Genomic DNA, 13914 nt, shown 5'->3' on the forward strand with positions numbered 1-13914 from the left:
AACGTGTCCGTGTAATCTTTTTCTGCACTTCTGCATCAGACCATTTTTCTACTATGAAAGAAGAGTCACGATACATTACGTCACGAGTAAATCTTCGCGCCTTTTCTTTTAAATGTATGTTCTATTGAATGGTCTCCATTCTCATATATATTATTGTATGTACCGTACAAATTAATTATTTTATTGCATTTGGGAGTCAGAGTATTTATGTTTTCAAAGACAGATTACTTATTTCCAAAATCTAACCAGATCCAACAATTCCTTCATATTTCATTGATCCTTATGGTAGTTTTCTTCAACAAGACGCTCGGCTGTCTCCGTAAACTCCGACCTTCCAATCGGCAATCCTCGGCTGACTCCACTACGCTCCATACAAATATACAAATACATCAGCAACATGGTAGAACACCGTTGACATCCGAGGTTAGTGTGCGAGGTACGAGCCACCTGAGGAGCTCCGAGTGTCGACCTGCTCGTCGGAGTGTATGGAGACAGCCGCCATTTTGGATCCGCTTCAAATTTTAAAATGCGAATATCTAGAGTTCGAATTTATCTATTTGAAAACAAATTATATATTAAGCATTTTCAGAAGGGCTTCTATTAACACAACTTCCATCAAAGAAAAATATCGAAAATTAAAAAAGTTTAAAAATTCAATTTTTCAAATTTGCATCTGGTAACAACCGGAAGTACTGACGACGAACGAAAGGTCACGTCCCGGCTAGTATTTATTACGATCAATAATCCCTGAAAGTTTCATATTGATATCTTTTACCGTTCTTGAGATTATCCGCGGACAAAATGTCATTTTAAATTCAGAAAATGGTCCGTAAGTTGGCACCGGAATTGAATTTCGAAATTTTCTCTCAGATAGATCAAGTTCATGTTACGACATATCTTTCCTGAAAATTTCATGTAAATTCGTCTAATAGTCTTCGAGAAATCGCGTGCACAAAATTAGAAAGTCAAAAAAATAAGAATAATAATAATAAGAAACAGTAGAATCACTATAGGTCTTCCGTTGAAAACGGAAGACCTAACTAGATGCGTTTCTTGTTGCTAGGGCAACAAGTGGTCTTCCGACCGAACTTTTCTCCAGATCGCTGTGCTACCTCACTTCATTTAATACTTTATTGAAGGTATGTTTTGTTTGCGTTAATGTAACAGAGTATTTCAACATAGATCATGATTATTAAAGGATTTTTGTAGAATCTCTGTTAAAAAAGCTTTTAAAAATAAGCAAAAACTATCACACATGTCTTCACAGAGAAAAATATCATTTACAACTGAAAAAAGAGAGAAACAATCTCCCGCCCCAGCAGGATTCGGACCCGCAACAATACGAGAAAGTTTGGATCGGTCATATCTTTGCAATAAATGCGGTCATATGAAAGATATGGAGATAACGAACAGTATTCAAGCTCAAAAGTCCATTAAACAATACAAAATAGGAGCAGAGCAAACACGGACCTCCAAACATCAGAGGTGGGATCAGGTGCCATGGAGGAGTGAGCATCCCCTGCCGACCGGTCACACCCGCCATGTGCTCCTTGTCATGATCGGGAAATCATGGAAAAATCCGTCGACAATTCAGTGTGTAAATAATGGCCTAACAATTAGTATGAAAAACGTCAGTCAGCATTTGACTCAATGATAAATTGTATTTGCTGACAAGGTCATTGTATCGACCAGAACTTACGAAATGATGACTTTAAAACGAGACAGCTGATATTCTTCTTTCATCAACTTATTTGTCAATAATTTACCTCGTTTTAGAAATTGTACATACGTAGAGCATGCTCTTGCGTATCGAATCAACTGAGAGATAGATACCCCGTATGCAGGTGATGAAGGTATATTGCTGCATAAGTAAGGGAAGTTGACGATTGAAAAGTTAAAGTCATCACGTTTATCATAAAGCTTGGTTGTTAGATTACCATTAACATCTTTTTCAAGTAAAATATCCAAATATGAAACAGATGTGTCAGACTCTGTGGTATCTTTTATCTCAAGTTCACCAGGATATATCGTATCGACGTAAGAATGGAAATAGCCATTGTTAATTGACAATATGTCGTCGATATATCTAAATGTCGAGTTGAAGACCACAGCAAGTGTTTTCTTCTTTTCACTTACAAGATTTTGGACAAAGTCTGCTTCATATGAATACAAAAAAGGTCTGCTAATAACGGGGCGCAATTGGTACCCATGGGAATTCCAATAGATTGTTGGAAGACCTGGTCTCCAAAAACCACATAGATATTGTCAATCAGAAACTCAAGCATCTCTTTAATGTCAACTTCAGAGTACTTGTGTGTACAATCAGAATGTTTTTTAACAAAATAATTTTGCAAATGACCAATAACAAGGTAAGTATATTTACGAGTTCCATTTTTATTGAAAAAGCAGCTGTCAATGATATCAAAAAGCCTGGACTTTAATTTATCGTGGGGAATGGTTGTGTATAAAGTTGAAAAGTCGTAAGTTTTAAAGCTGTTGATTTTGGTAAAATCTTGTGATTTCAAATTTTCCAAAAGTTCCTTGGAATTTTTAAGTATCCACATCTGATTTACACCACTTCTCGAATATATTGTTGCACAGTACTCTTGAAGTTTCTCCTTCACCACTGTTAATATCTTAGTGAGGAGTAAAGATAGAGGCTTGGTTGAACATATACTGGAACCCGCTATGTATCTTTGTTTGTAAGGATTTTTATGAATTTTCGGAATCCAATATAAATATGGAAATTCAAATTCATTTTGGTTGTTTGGAATATTAAAAATATTCAAAACTGACATGATTTTGAAGAAGTTCTTCCTTAGAAAGGGAACTATGAGTATAAGTCGGATTACCACTTGTAGAATTAAATCCAAGTTCCTCTAAAATACATTTAATATAATGAGTCTTACAAACAAAGACAATGTTGTTACCTGCTTTGTCAGCAGGGACCAGTACGTACTGATCATGTAATCTATCTTTGTATTACATATCTTTGCAACAAATGCATCAATCAAAATGATAAAAACATACTTAGAACTCTTAGAAGACTCTCTATTAACCCTGTAAATCCCAGAGAAAAATATTGAAAAACAGAAAAGTTACAAATTTAACATTTTTTAATTCACTTCCGTTTGCGACCGGAAGTACGAACGACGGAAAATAATGGTCGATTAACATATCTACATTTGATGCTCTATCACCTCAGCAAGTTTCATATTCATATCTTATCATATATATCGACACAGGATGAAAAGCCAGGTTTCCCAAATTTGGAAACCCGATGGAAACATATGGGAATCGTGACATCAGTAGTTTTTATATAGTTTCCATTTTATGGAAACCACATAGTGGTTTCCACGTAGATTCCCGATATGGAAACAATCAACCTGTGGTTTCCCATAAGTTTCCCAATATGGGAAACCGTGGAAACATGCAGTAGTGGTTTCCACGTAGATTCCCGATATAGAAACAACCAACCTGTGGTTTCCCGTAAGTTTCTCAATATGGGAAACCGCGGAAACATGCAGTAGTGGTTTCCACGTATATTCCCGATATGGAAGCAATCAACCTGTAGTTTCCTGCATGTTTTCCAGATATGGAAAACACGTATGCTGTGGTTTACACCTATTTTCCCGATAATAGACATTTTGGAAACGTGTATCAAAAGAATAATAAAAAAACTGTTTGTGTAATTCTGTGTAATAAAATTGAACATTCTGTGACAAATAAAAGATTTTTTTAACATTTTAGTCTCGGTAAAACTCATAAAGACACGTGAATTGGAATTAGTAGTAAGAGAAGATTTAATACAACTTTTAATTTTAGAAAAATCAGTGTAAACTGCTCAGATAAAATTCAATCATTGCGCTAACCCTTGTAATCGCGGGCACCTGTTCTCACGTGCCACAGGTGGAGACACGTGTCGCGAAGACACCTGCGACTGTGTATTTTTTGTATATTCTATGTGATTTGAGAGGGTTTTCTCCCTAAGGGGAACAATGGGCTGTGGTCAAGCATGTACATACACATAGTCTCCACAAATTCAGTTTAAATTTAGTTGATAACTGCTGGCCATTGATTTAATTTTAAAAAAGATAATTTAAATTATCAATAAGACCACAGAATATTGATAAAATAAGCTACATTAATTTTAAGACGTTCAATGAGAGAAGGAAAAAAAAAGAATCGTATTTTATTTTTTCATTACTGATTACAAAACAAAATTTCCTAACCATTTAAAAATTAAATATACTTTTCTATCGGTCTAGAATAAATCTAAATTCTCGTTATGTGTTAAATCATAATTCTTTTTCAAACAAATTTGTAAGTGCATAGATAAATCAAATAAAATTTCTTAATCGGTAAATAACGAATCGTCCTTGTTTGACATCAATGTAAACTTTGAATATTGAAAACATAGAAAGAATTGTTAATTATCAACTTTGTTGCCTGCTTAATTCGCAAATTGTTTATGAGAAAGGATGCAGAGGGATCTATTATACAACATAAGAACTAAATTACTAATGTTTTGTGTGAACTTCGTATATAGTCCTCTACAAAGACATTGATAAGATAACACAGCAGAATAATATTTATATACAAAATTAATGAGTGTTAACTAAATAACTTATTTTTTATATATATCTGTACACAGACCCTGATATGTCTTCATTTTTCGCAGGGAATTACAATAATGTTGGTCTTAAATGCATACATGCACGTATATTTAATTTAGCCATTTTGTACACAAAGACCAATGCTGGCTCTAAATAAAGAAAAGTCTATGATATTTATATAACATGATTTTCTTTTCCTTAAGAACAACGTCTTCTGAAGAACTGCATGCTAAGGCAATTCATTGAAGAAAAAAAATTATTAATTGTTTTACACGTAGATGCTTAGCGAAAACTTAATATTTTTAAATCGTGTATTATGTTAAACGGAAGGTTACCCCTTTCAAATTTAAGTCCCCTCCCCTCCTTCAAAAAATGGAGAGAAAATAGTTTCTTTCGATATTTAGGTATAATGTACTGATGTGGCGGTTGTCAATACTTCTACATGTACAAACATTTCTTTATACATGCCGTCCATTTCTTGATTTTTATACCCCTACATGCACCATTACTTATTTAAAAAAAAAAACTGCACTGAAAACTGTCTACTCAAACCATAGGCCTGTATAATTTCAGTTTGGGGCACAAACTTTACCAGAAAGTTAATACGTTCTTAACTAGCAAACCTTACCAGAAATTACCAGAAAAAAGTTATATATGAAAGATACAGGGCGGTACTGGCTGAACGGCTAAAGCCACGTATATATATACAGCCCTGCACATCAACGAGTATACACCGGGCATTATTTTCCAACAAATCAGATGATCAAATATTGACAAATTGTTACCAGTTACGACTAAAATTCTGAACGCAATGGACATGATTGTAGGTTACCTACAATAATTCTGAGCTTATTTTAATTATGTGTTTCAGGTCAGTAGCAACAGTTTCAAAAGTGGGGGGGGGGCTTCCATAAAAATCTGACAAGCCAACAAAAAAAAAAAAAAAAAAAAAAAAAAATAAGAAGAGCATAACCATTTACTTTCACCCCCTGCCCCCCTCCTCCCCCCGCATTCTACGGGCAGGTGTTTTCCAAATTAAAATACTGTTTTCCCTACCTTTGCTTTGATATTGATTCGTTTTTTTCCACCTTGTGTTTACTCTCTTTTTTTATAAATCAATATTCAAACTTAATGTGAAAAATTCTGATACATTATAACGGTGAGAATTATCTTAACTAAAGGCAAAGATGTTTGAAGTAAAATATAGCAAATAGAAAAAAGTCCAGCAATTTCGTCCACTGATTATTATTGATATCAGGCTAAAATCGAAACCAAAAAAGGAGGGGTTCAAAATAGTATCTAAAGCCGAACAAGAGAAAAAAATCATCAAATCTTTATTATTCTTGAACCGTCCTTGCTGGTAATTAAATTATTTTGTCTTGATTTTCACTAGTGTATACTAGTCTAACATACCCTGATTCCTTCTACTAACTAGCAATTGTTGACACCGAACTTTTCCATCATCACTAAAAATAAAATATACTGTTCTGTATACATGTCATGTAGTTCATTTGCATGCCAAATGCAGATCGAAATTTACGGCAGACTTCAAAGGACAACATTCTTGTCACAAAATAAAAAACAGCTGATAAAGAGTCATCAAACGTTTATTTTGAGGGGCGCAACAGGAAAAAAGCTTTGTTTTCTATACTGTAAAAAATATGTTTAGGGACGTATGGCATGTCCACTATGCCCCCCCCCCCCTAATTTTCTACGGTCCTCAACTAATATTCATTTTCTGACGCTTCAAATTCTGAAACATGTATACATGTGTAAAGGTTTAACATCTTTCGTTGTGACATTATACATTAATCAGAATAATGAATAATTTAATGAAAAAGTGGGGGGGGGGGGGTAACCGGACATTTTCTGTTTGGATGGGCACTAAGTACCCCCCCCCCCCAAGTCATTTAATTTGAGGGGTCACACCAGAAACATAAAATGTCTCTGGTCACTCTCAGAAAACCTCTTTGTTTTCTATAGTATACTAATTATCAGCAAATTTATTGAGGAACACCCCCTTTCTATGATTAGTGAAGAACTTCACTAAGGATATGAACTCATAATCACCGTAATAGGGAAATTATATTATATGTAAAAACTTTTATTACCCTCTAACATAATTAACGTAAACAGGTTCCGTTTCCCATAATGCATCGCTCTGCAGAGGCTTTAATTTCATTGGTCAATTTTCACGAGGCGCCATTTTTGGAGTTGAGCAAGACGGAGATGGACTCGGGTGTAAGGTGCAAATGTGAAAAGTTAACGATGTTTTCACCACCCAGTGTCTTTAAAACTATGAAAAATGCAATGATCAACAACCAAGGATTAGTGTACGTATATTTTTATATACTTTTTACGGTAAATAATATTAATATTGGGCAGAACAAATCTTTCCCATCGAAGACCACATTCGTTTTGACGCCATTTTGAAAAGTTTGATATCAAAGTTTTAAATATGTTAGTTTACACATTGAAAAAACGGAAAGAGAAACTTGAATTATACAATATTTAGTGTTTTACGTTCAATCATAGATGTATAGATAGTAGACTTTGTATAGTTAGGCCCTATGGCACCACATTTGTCTTTTTCCATGCTGTATGTTGTATGTTAACGTTTCGCCTTTGTAGATTTTTTTTTAATGAAAATGAATGCTTACTATAATAGTTCTCTCTCTCTATAAATAAATGAAAAGTGTATGAAATTTTTTTTCGTTGTTAAATCGGATAATAATGTTTGTACCGAATATGGTTTCTTTGCTAATACAGACAAACATATATCCGGTTTGAATACATGTGCTCTCGGAATGCAACTTGTACTTTTGGACTTCTGGAACTTTTTATGATGTAACGACAAGGTAAAAATGAATTATTTCTCCTACTAAATTACGATTAAGTCATCAATATTTAAACAAAAAGTGTCCGCAATCTCAACTTATCAGATTATTCACGAAGGACATCATCATCGATGGAAATTTAAACAGTTAAAAGAGAGAGTCCTGACTATTGTAAGCCGCCTTTATTTGGCAGATAATATTAGAAATTATGAAGAATCATTAGAACAATTTAAATAGATTGTCTGTAACTAGAGTACATATACATCTTACAAAGTCATAACACAACCCTTATTCATATGCATAATGATGATATGTATAGGGAAAATGTATTGGTTTGTAAGTACTGTCTATAATAATATAACAACTGTTTAACAATCTAGTGATAGATTGTAAATTGAAATAGTTTACTGTTCAAAAGACAAAATTTCTCATTTGTGACCTGCTGAGAGATTTACTGAAAATGTTTTAAATAATAAGCCTACAAGATGTACAAATATTGATCATTTTTGATAGTATTTCAAGTAATGCAAATGAATCATCTGAGTAACAATCATCAGTTATTGATGGTGGTCGCAACATCATAGAAGTCTAATGGTAAAAATAAGTGAATCGTTATTTGTTTGAAATTTTTGTTTGATATATGTTGTATGATAACGATAAATTTTTGTTTATTTTATTCCTCCCTGGTAGTTGTTGAAGTTTTTGCCATTATCAAAAATACTTTTGTTTGATCAGATGTACTCAGGGTTGTCTCTAAGACCTGGGGGTCGAGGAATTTCCCCAACTATAATGATGTAAATAATCCCCCGGTTATTTTGATATTCCTCCTAAACTCCCCAGTAAGGGAGGAACCCCAGTTCCCCTTCTACGTTTTAAATGTCCCCTTCTATTTCAATTCTTAGGGACAACCCTGTGTACTTCGACCCAAATTTTGTAAAATAGGTAAGTAGGTAGGTAGATTTTTTTTTGGCAGTATCTAACAAATTGATTTTTTGTCATACAAAAACACAGAATTAGAAATTTATTGATGTTTCATTACAAACTGGACAGCTAGACAGGTTTAATATTTATTGCTCTCGTTAAAACAAGTGTCTTGGAGAAATTATAAACCTCAACTTTATAATGAAACAAACTTTATTTCCCTGGAACCCCCCCCCCCCCCCAAAAAAAATGAAGTAAAATTAAAATACTTAAAAAAAATGATTGGGTAGGGGTGATTTTGATGGATCTTTTGGAGTACATCAAACAAATCAGTCATAGCTCACCTGAGCCAATTGAGCTTTTCTGATCAAAATTTGTCTGTCGCTGTCATTGTCTTAAACTTTTCACATTTGAATCTTCTTCTCAAGAACCACAGGGCCAATTTCAATCAAACTTGCTACAAAGTATCCTTGGGTAAAGGGGATTCAACTTTATTTAAATGAAGGACCATATCTTCTTCTAAGGGGAGATAATTACAAATAAATGAAAAATTAATGGCATCTTTTAAAATCTTCTTTTCTGGAACCACTGGGCCAGGAAAAATTAAACTTATTTGGAAGCATCCTCAGGAAGTGTAGATTCAAATTTGTTTAAATCATGACCCCCGGGTGTAGGGTGGGGCCACAATACGTTCTATTTCCACTATGGAAGAGTTATACTTCTTAGTGCACAGTGCCACTCTTTTGTGAAAAAGTCGGAAAATGTACAAATCTCGCGGGATTTCTGGGACAAACTAACATAAACATGTAAACATGGTAAACAATATGTTGAATGTCGATGAACAAATCCTAAGAAAATGCAAATGAAATATTTTATTGTTGTGAACTTTATATACATCAAGAGTAGGAATGACAACGATATCAATTTATGTCTATTGTTGATCGTATGTATGATACAGTATCTATTTATCGTATGGTACCTCTAAATACAATACCGGTACACATGCCTCAGAAATGTCGTATTTTTTATTAATGGATCATTATGGATGATAAATTTAGGGTTCTCGCTCTCTCACATATGTCTTTTAGTTCTTCTATTCTTTAATTGGAATGACAAATACATTTAACATTTAAAACTGGATTGAGATTGGCAGGTTTGTATTATCCACAACGCCATGCTGTCCCAGTCAGACGGCCAAACGCGCCTCTAATTTTGAAGAGTTCACTGATGGAAATAAAACGTATTGATGATCAAGTTTTACGTAGGAATACATAGGATAAAATCTTTGAAAATCTTCTTCACTAGAACCACTGTATCAGGAAAGATGAAACTTATGTTGAAACATCCTCAGCTAGTGTAAATTCAAGTTCGTTCAAACATGACCCCCGGGGTAGGACGGGGCTACAATGAAGGATCAAAGTACATAGGAAAAATCTTAGAAATTTCTTCTATTCAAGAACAGCAAAGCCATGATTTGTCATATTTATATGGAAGCATCTTCAGGTAGTGTAGATGCAAGAATGTTCAAATCATGACCTCCATGGGTAGGATGGGGCCACAATCGGCAATCAACATTTTACTAACAATTCTGATACATAGGAAAGATCTTTAAAATTCTTCTCAAGACCAATATAGTCAAAATTAGTCATAATAATATAAAAGCATCCTGAAGTAATGTAGATTCAATTTATTCAAATCATGACACTCCCCCCTCCCTCCCCAGGAGAATAAAGGGGCCATAACAGGGAATCATAGTTATACAGTAAAACTCATTTAGTACGAACACGGATATTGTGAATTCACGGATATAGCGAAGTTTTCTTGGATCCCCAGCTAAATAAATTTCACTAATTCCCTATTTGGATATAACAAATTAAGGATATAGCGAAGTAATTTCTAGGGCTGGGACGATCCAACTTTTTCTATATCGATACGTATCCCGATATTTGAGCCACGATACGATATGTATCACGATATGTTTAATTGGTTATAAATTCTTTTTTCATATTGAAATGAACAAGATATTTCTTCACAAATAAGAATAATTTATTCAAAGAAGTTGTATATCTGTTGTAAAACTTAATTATTTTGGTCTTAATTATTATGTATTTCATATTCCTATTTATATTAAGCATATTTATTTTACATATTAAACCCAAAATGTTAAGTTAACAAAGAAAAATATTAGTCAGAATTTTTTGGGAAATATGTCGATATTTCTTCATACGTATCGATATGCGTATCATCCTCACATTGAATCGATATTATCGATATCTCGATATATCGTCCCAGCCCTAGTAATTTCACAGGTCCCAGTGACTTCGTTATAACCGAGTTTTACTGTAAAAAGGAAGAAAAGGAATATATCAATAAAAATTTTCTTCTTAAGAACAGCAATGCTTATATGTATCATATTAATTCAAAAGCATCCTTCGAAAGTATAGAATTCATAACACCCCCCCCCCCCCCCTCTGAACCACTTTTATATTTAAACTTTTAAATACAGAACTGATTTATGCTTTTTCCTACCCAAAGTGCTCAGGTGAGCAAAGTGGCACCATGGACTCTTGTTTATTGTTGGTCTTATAAGTGAAATCAGAATGCAATACAGTGTAGTAACTGTACATAATATATTCTTTCAGAGAGAAGAAAATTGACATTAAAGGAGAACCAGTAACTAAAGATGTATGATGAATCAAGATGTGATCATGTGGTAAGTGGTAAATAAATTCAATAATAAATAGGCATGTATGACAATTGCATTAAAAGAAAAGAACTTGATTCCAATTTTAATTGGAATGTTGAACTACCAGCTGCAAACTACAACAGGTTGGGCATAATAAAAAAAATGTTTGTTTATGGTTACCCCACCCCCCACCCCCCGACCCAATATCTAATAGCCAACACAATTTTTTTTTCGTTGTAAAAATCCATAAGTCACTCATTCGTCAGTTTAACTTTTACATGCATCTTAATCTACCTACCAACCCTATTTTATTTCAGCATGTAACAGTAAACAAACATATTTTTTTGTTTGGCCTTATGAAATTGTATGGCTTGGAGTCTTTTTCACTTCTCTATAAAATTTTCTGTCTGGATGATGTCTAGCATAATATACACCATGCAGTGAGGATTTTAGTTCACCTGAGCTAAAAACTCGAGTGAACTTTTCTGATACCTTTTGTTTTGTCTTTTGTCCATCAAACTGTCGATCCATCAGTGAGCTTTTCACATTTTCAACTTCTTCTCAAAAACCACTAATTTTAACCAAGGTTGACACAAAGTAAGGATATTTTAAATTGTACAGAGGAAGCTTCCCCCCCCCCCCTTCACCCCAAGGGGAAATGATCAACTCTTTCAGATATTATTGATATGATCATTGTTGAGCAACTTATAATTTTGTAACCTGTAGACTTTATTTTAAGAATAATGAATATTTGTTTAAGAGTCCTTTTGTCAAGATTCAAAGTTCAATTAAAATTATTTTGTGATACATGTATTTGAGGATTCGAGATATCAGGAGTAAAATATTTAAAGAATACTTCCAATTACTTCGACATATCTGTGGTATTCAAGATGCCAAAGTTCAACTGTATGGCTATGCTAAAGTAGTAAATATTATAACTTACTAAAACTTTCAAACATTGAAATATGTTAAATGAAACAAGACAAAAATGAAAAATAAAAATTTACTGATTTCTGGCTGGTCAGTATTTTGATGACTGTAATTTCTAAAATATTCAATGAAACACTTTGAAGCTTTAACTGTAGGTATATGTTAACTAAATATACTTAGTCTATAAGATAATATTTATAAATGAGAAGTTTTGAACAAACATTACAACATTCGTGTATGTAAATTGGGAGTAAAAACTGGTTATCGGTAATGGCTATCACCTTAATTTTCAATGACATAAAACAAGATTTAGAATGCAGGTAAATAATACTAGTAAGTGTCTGTACATATGATATAGCATATAGAACTTGTACTGAATGTTGATTAACTAAATCTTGAATGGCTGATATGTTTGTCGTTTTTGATGATATTTAGATTATTTGTATGTAAACTGAGTGTACATGCAATATGAAATTATTCATAAGGTATTAAACATTATTAAAACATGTGTATGCAATGCAACATATGATGAATTCATATTGACTTGTATGGATATAGCTTAACATGTATGTGCATTGTTTTTTTAGGGTCCTGTTCTGCAGATGCCATGAGATGATCTGTCTGTCCATCTGATATCACTTGTCCTGAGTATATTTTTTCTCCTCTTAGCCCAATCTCACTCAAATTTAACTCATAGAGTGCCTGTGGATGGAGGGTAAAAAGTGACCTTGGACCAATTATCAAGGTCAAAGGTCAGTATCAAAACACACTATATATCTTTATTTAAAGTCCTTGTCCAGAGCATAATTTTTCTCCCTTGGTATGATCTTGCTTGTGTGCCATGGGATTTTTAGTGATCTTTAACAAAATTTCTAGGTCAAATGTCAATAAGAAAAAAAAAAGATTCGTAATATCCTTGTCCAGAGCACATTTCTCTCCAATTCACTCAACTAAAAGCAGTGTTCTACATGTACGAGATGGTCATATTCTCAATCTTACCTGCTTTAATATTAATCTGGCTTAAAACCTTACTATGTAATGTTCATTATTCGGATTTCATGTCATTAAATTTAAAGACTGAAACTAATTATAATCACTGATATTGGTACATTAAAGGACATTGAGTGATCTTGTAAGATTTCTAAATAATATTCAAGCATACAATTCTTACATCAAATAATAATTTTATATGAAAATATATTGCAGATCGACGCAGATGATGTGAAGAAAATACAACGGAAGCTGATGTTGAAAGAAGTATAGAGTGTTTAAAGAAGTTTTTATGAATGGACTTAGATGTGAAAGACTACTTCATTGTGTACCAAGATATATGATTTTATTTATTTTGATATCATTTTCAAATAATGTTTTTGCACATCAAATGAATAATTAAACATATGATTTGATAATGCTTTTTCCTTTTTATACATTTTCTTGATAGATTTTGAAAAGAAAACACAGTTTACCAAGGAAATTAATAATATATATTTTGATTTAAACCTGCTGTTCTCTTTTCACATTCTAGACAAGAAAGATTACCATGGAAAATACAGGGATCCTTGAGCTTCCAGTTGCTTGTCAATCATTTTTCGAAATTGAAATGCTCAACCTACCCTGTAGTTTCCATGGTATGGAAACTATTACACCACAATTACACATTGCTTCCCGTCTCAGAAAAATAAGGGAATCTTGAAGTTTCCCTGTAATTTCCTTTTATGAGACACCAGATAATTCCACCAAGTTTCCATCACACGGAAACCGCTACGCTCCAATTCCATATAGTTTCCTGAGTCATGGAAACTTGAGGAATCACGAGGTTTCCTCTAGTTTCCGTTCATGGGAAATCTGAGGATTCCATCGAGTTTCCATTCCATGGAAACCACTACGCTCCGATTCCACATAGTTTCCTAATTATGGAAACCAG

The 13914-nt window shown here is 33.4% G+C and overlaps 1 long non-coding RNA gene across 1 annotated transcript; it reads left to right on the plus strand.

The window, feature by feature from the left end:
- The first annotated feature begins 7433 nt into the window (after positions 1–7433).
- LOC133193392 (uncharacterized) lies at positions 7434–13360 on the plus strand. The gene is made up of 4 exons (XR_009721927.1): positions 7434–7474; positions 11017–11087; positions 12578–12742; positions 13197–13360. It is a non-coding gene; the product is annotated as an uncharacterized LOC133193392 (long non-coding RNA).
- Positions 13361–13914: the final 554 nt, after the last annotated feature.

Source organism: Saccostrea echinata, unplaced genomic scaffold, assembly GCF_033153115.1.
Source record: "Saccostrea echinata isolate AGI-Se365-2 ecotype Australia unplaced genomic scaffold, CSIRO_AGI_Sech_v1 ptg000027l, whole genome shotgun sequence".
Lineage (NCBI taxonomy): Eukaryota > Metazoa > Mollusca > Bivalvia > Ostreida > Ostreidae > Saccostrea > Saccostrea echinata.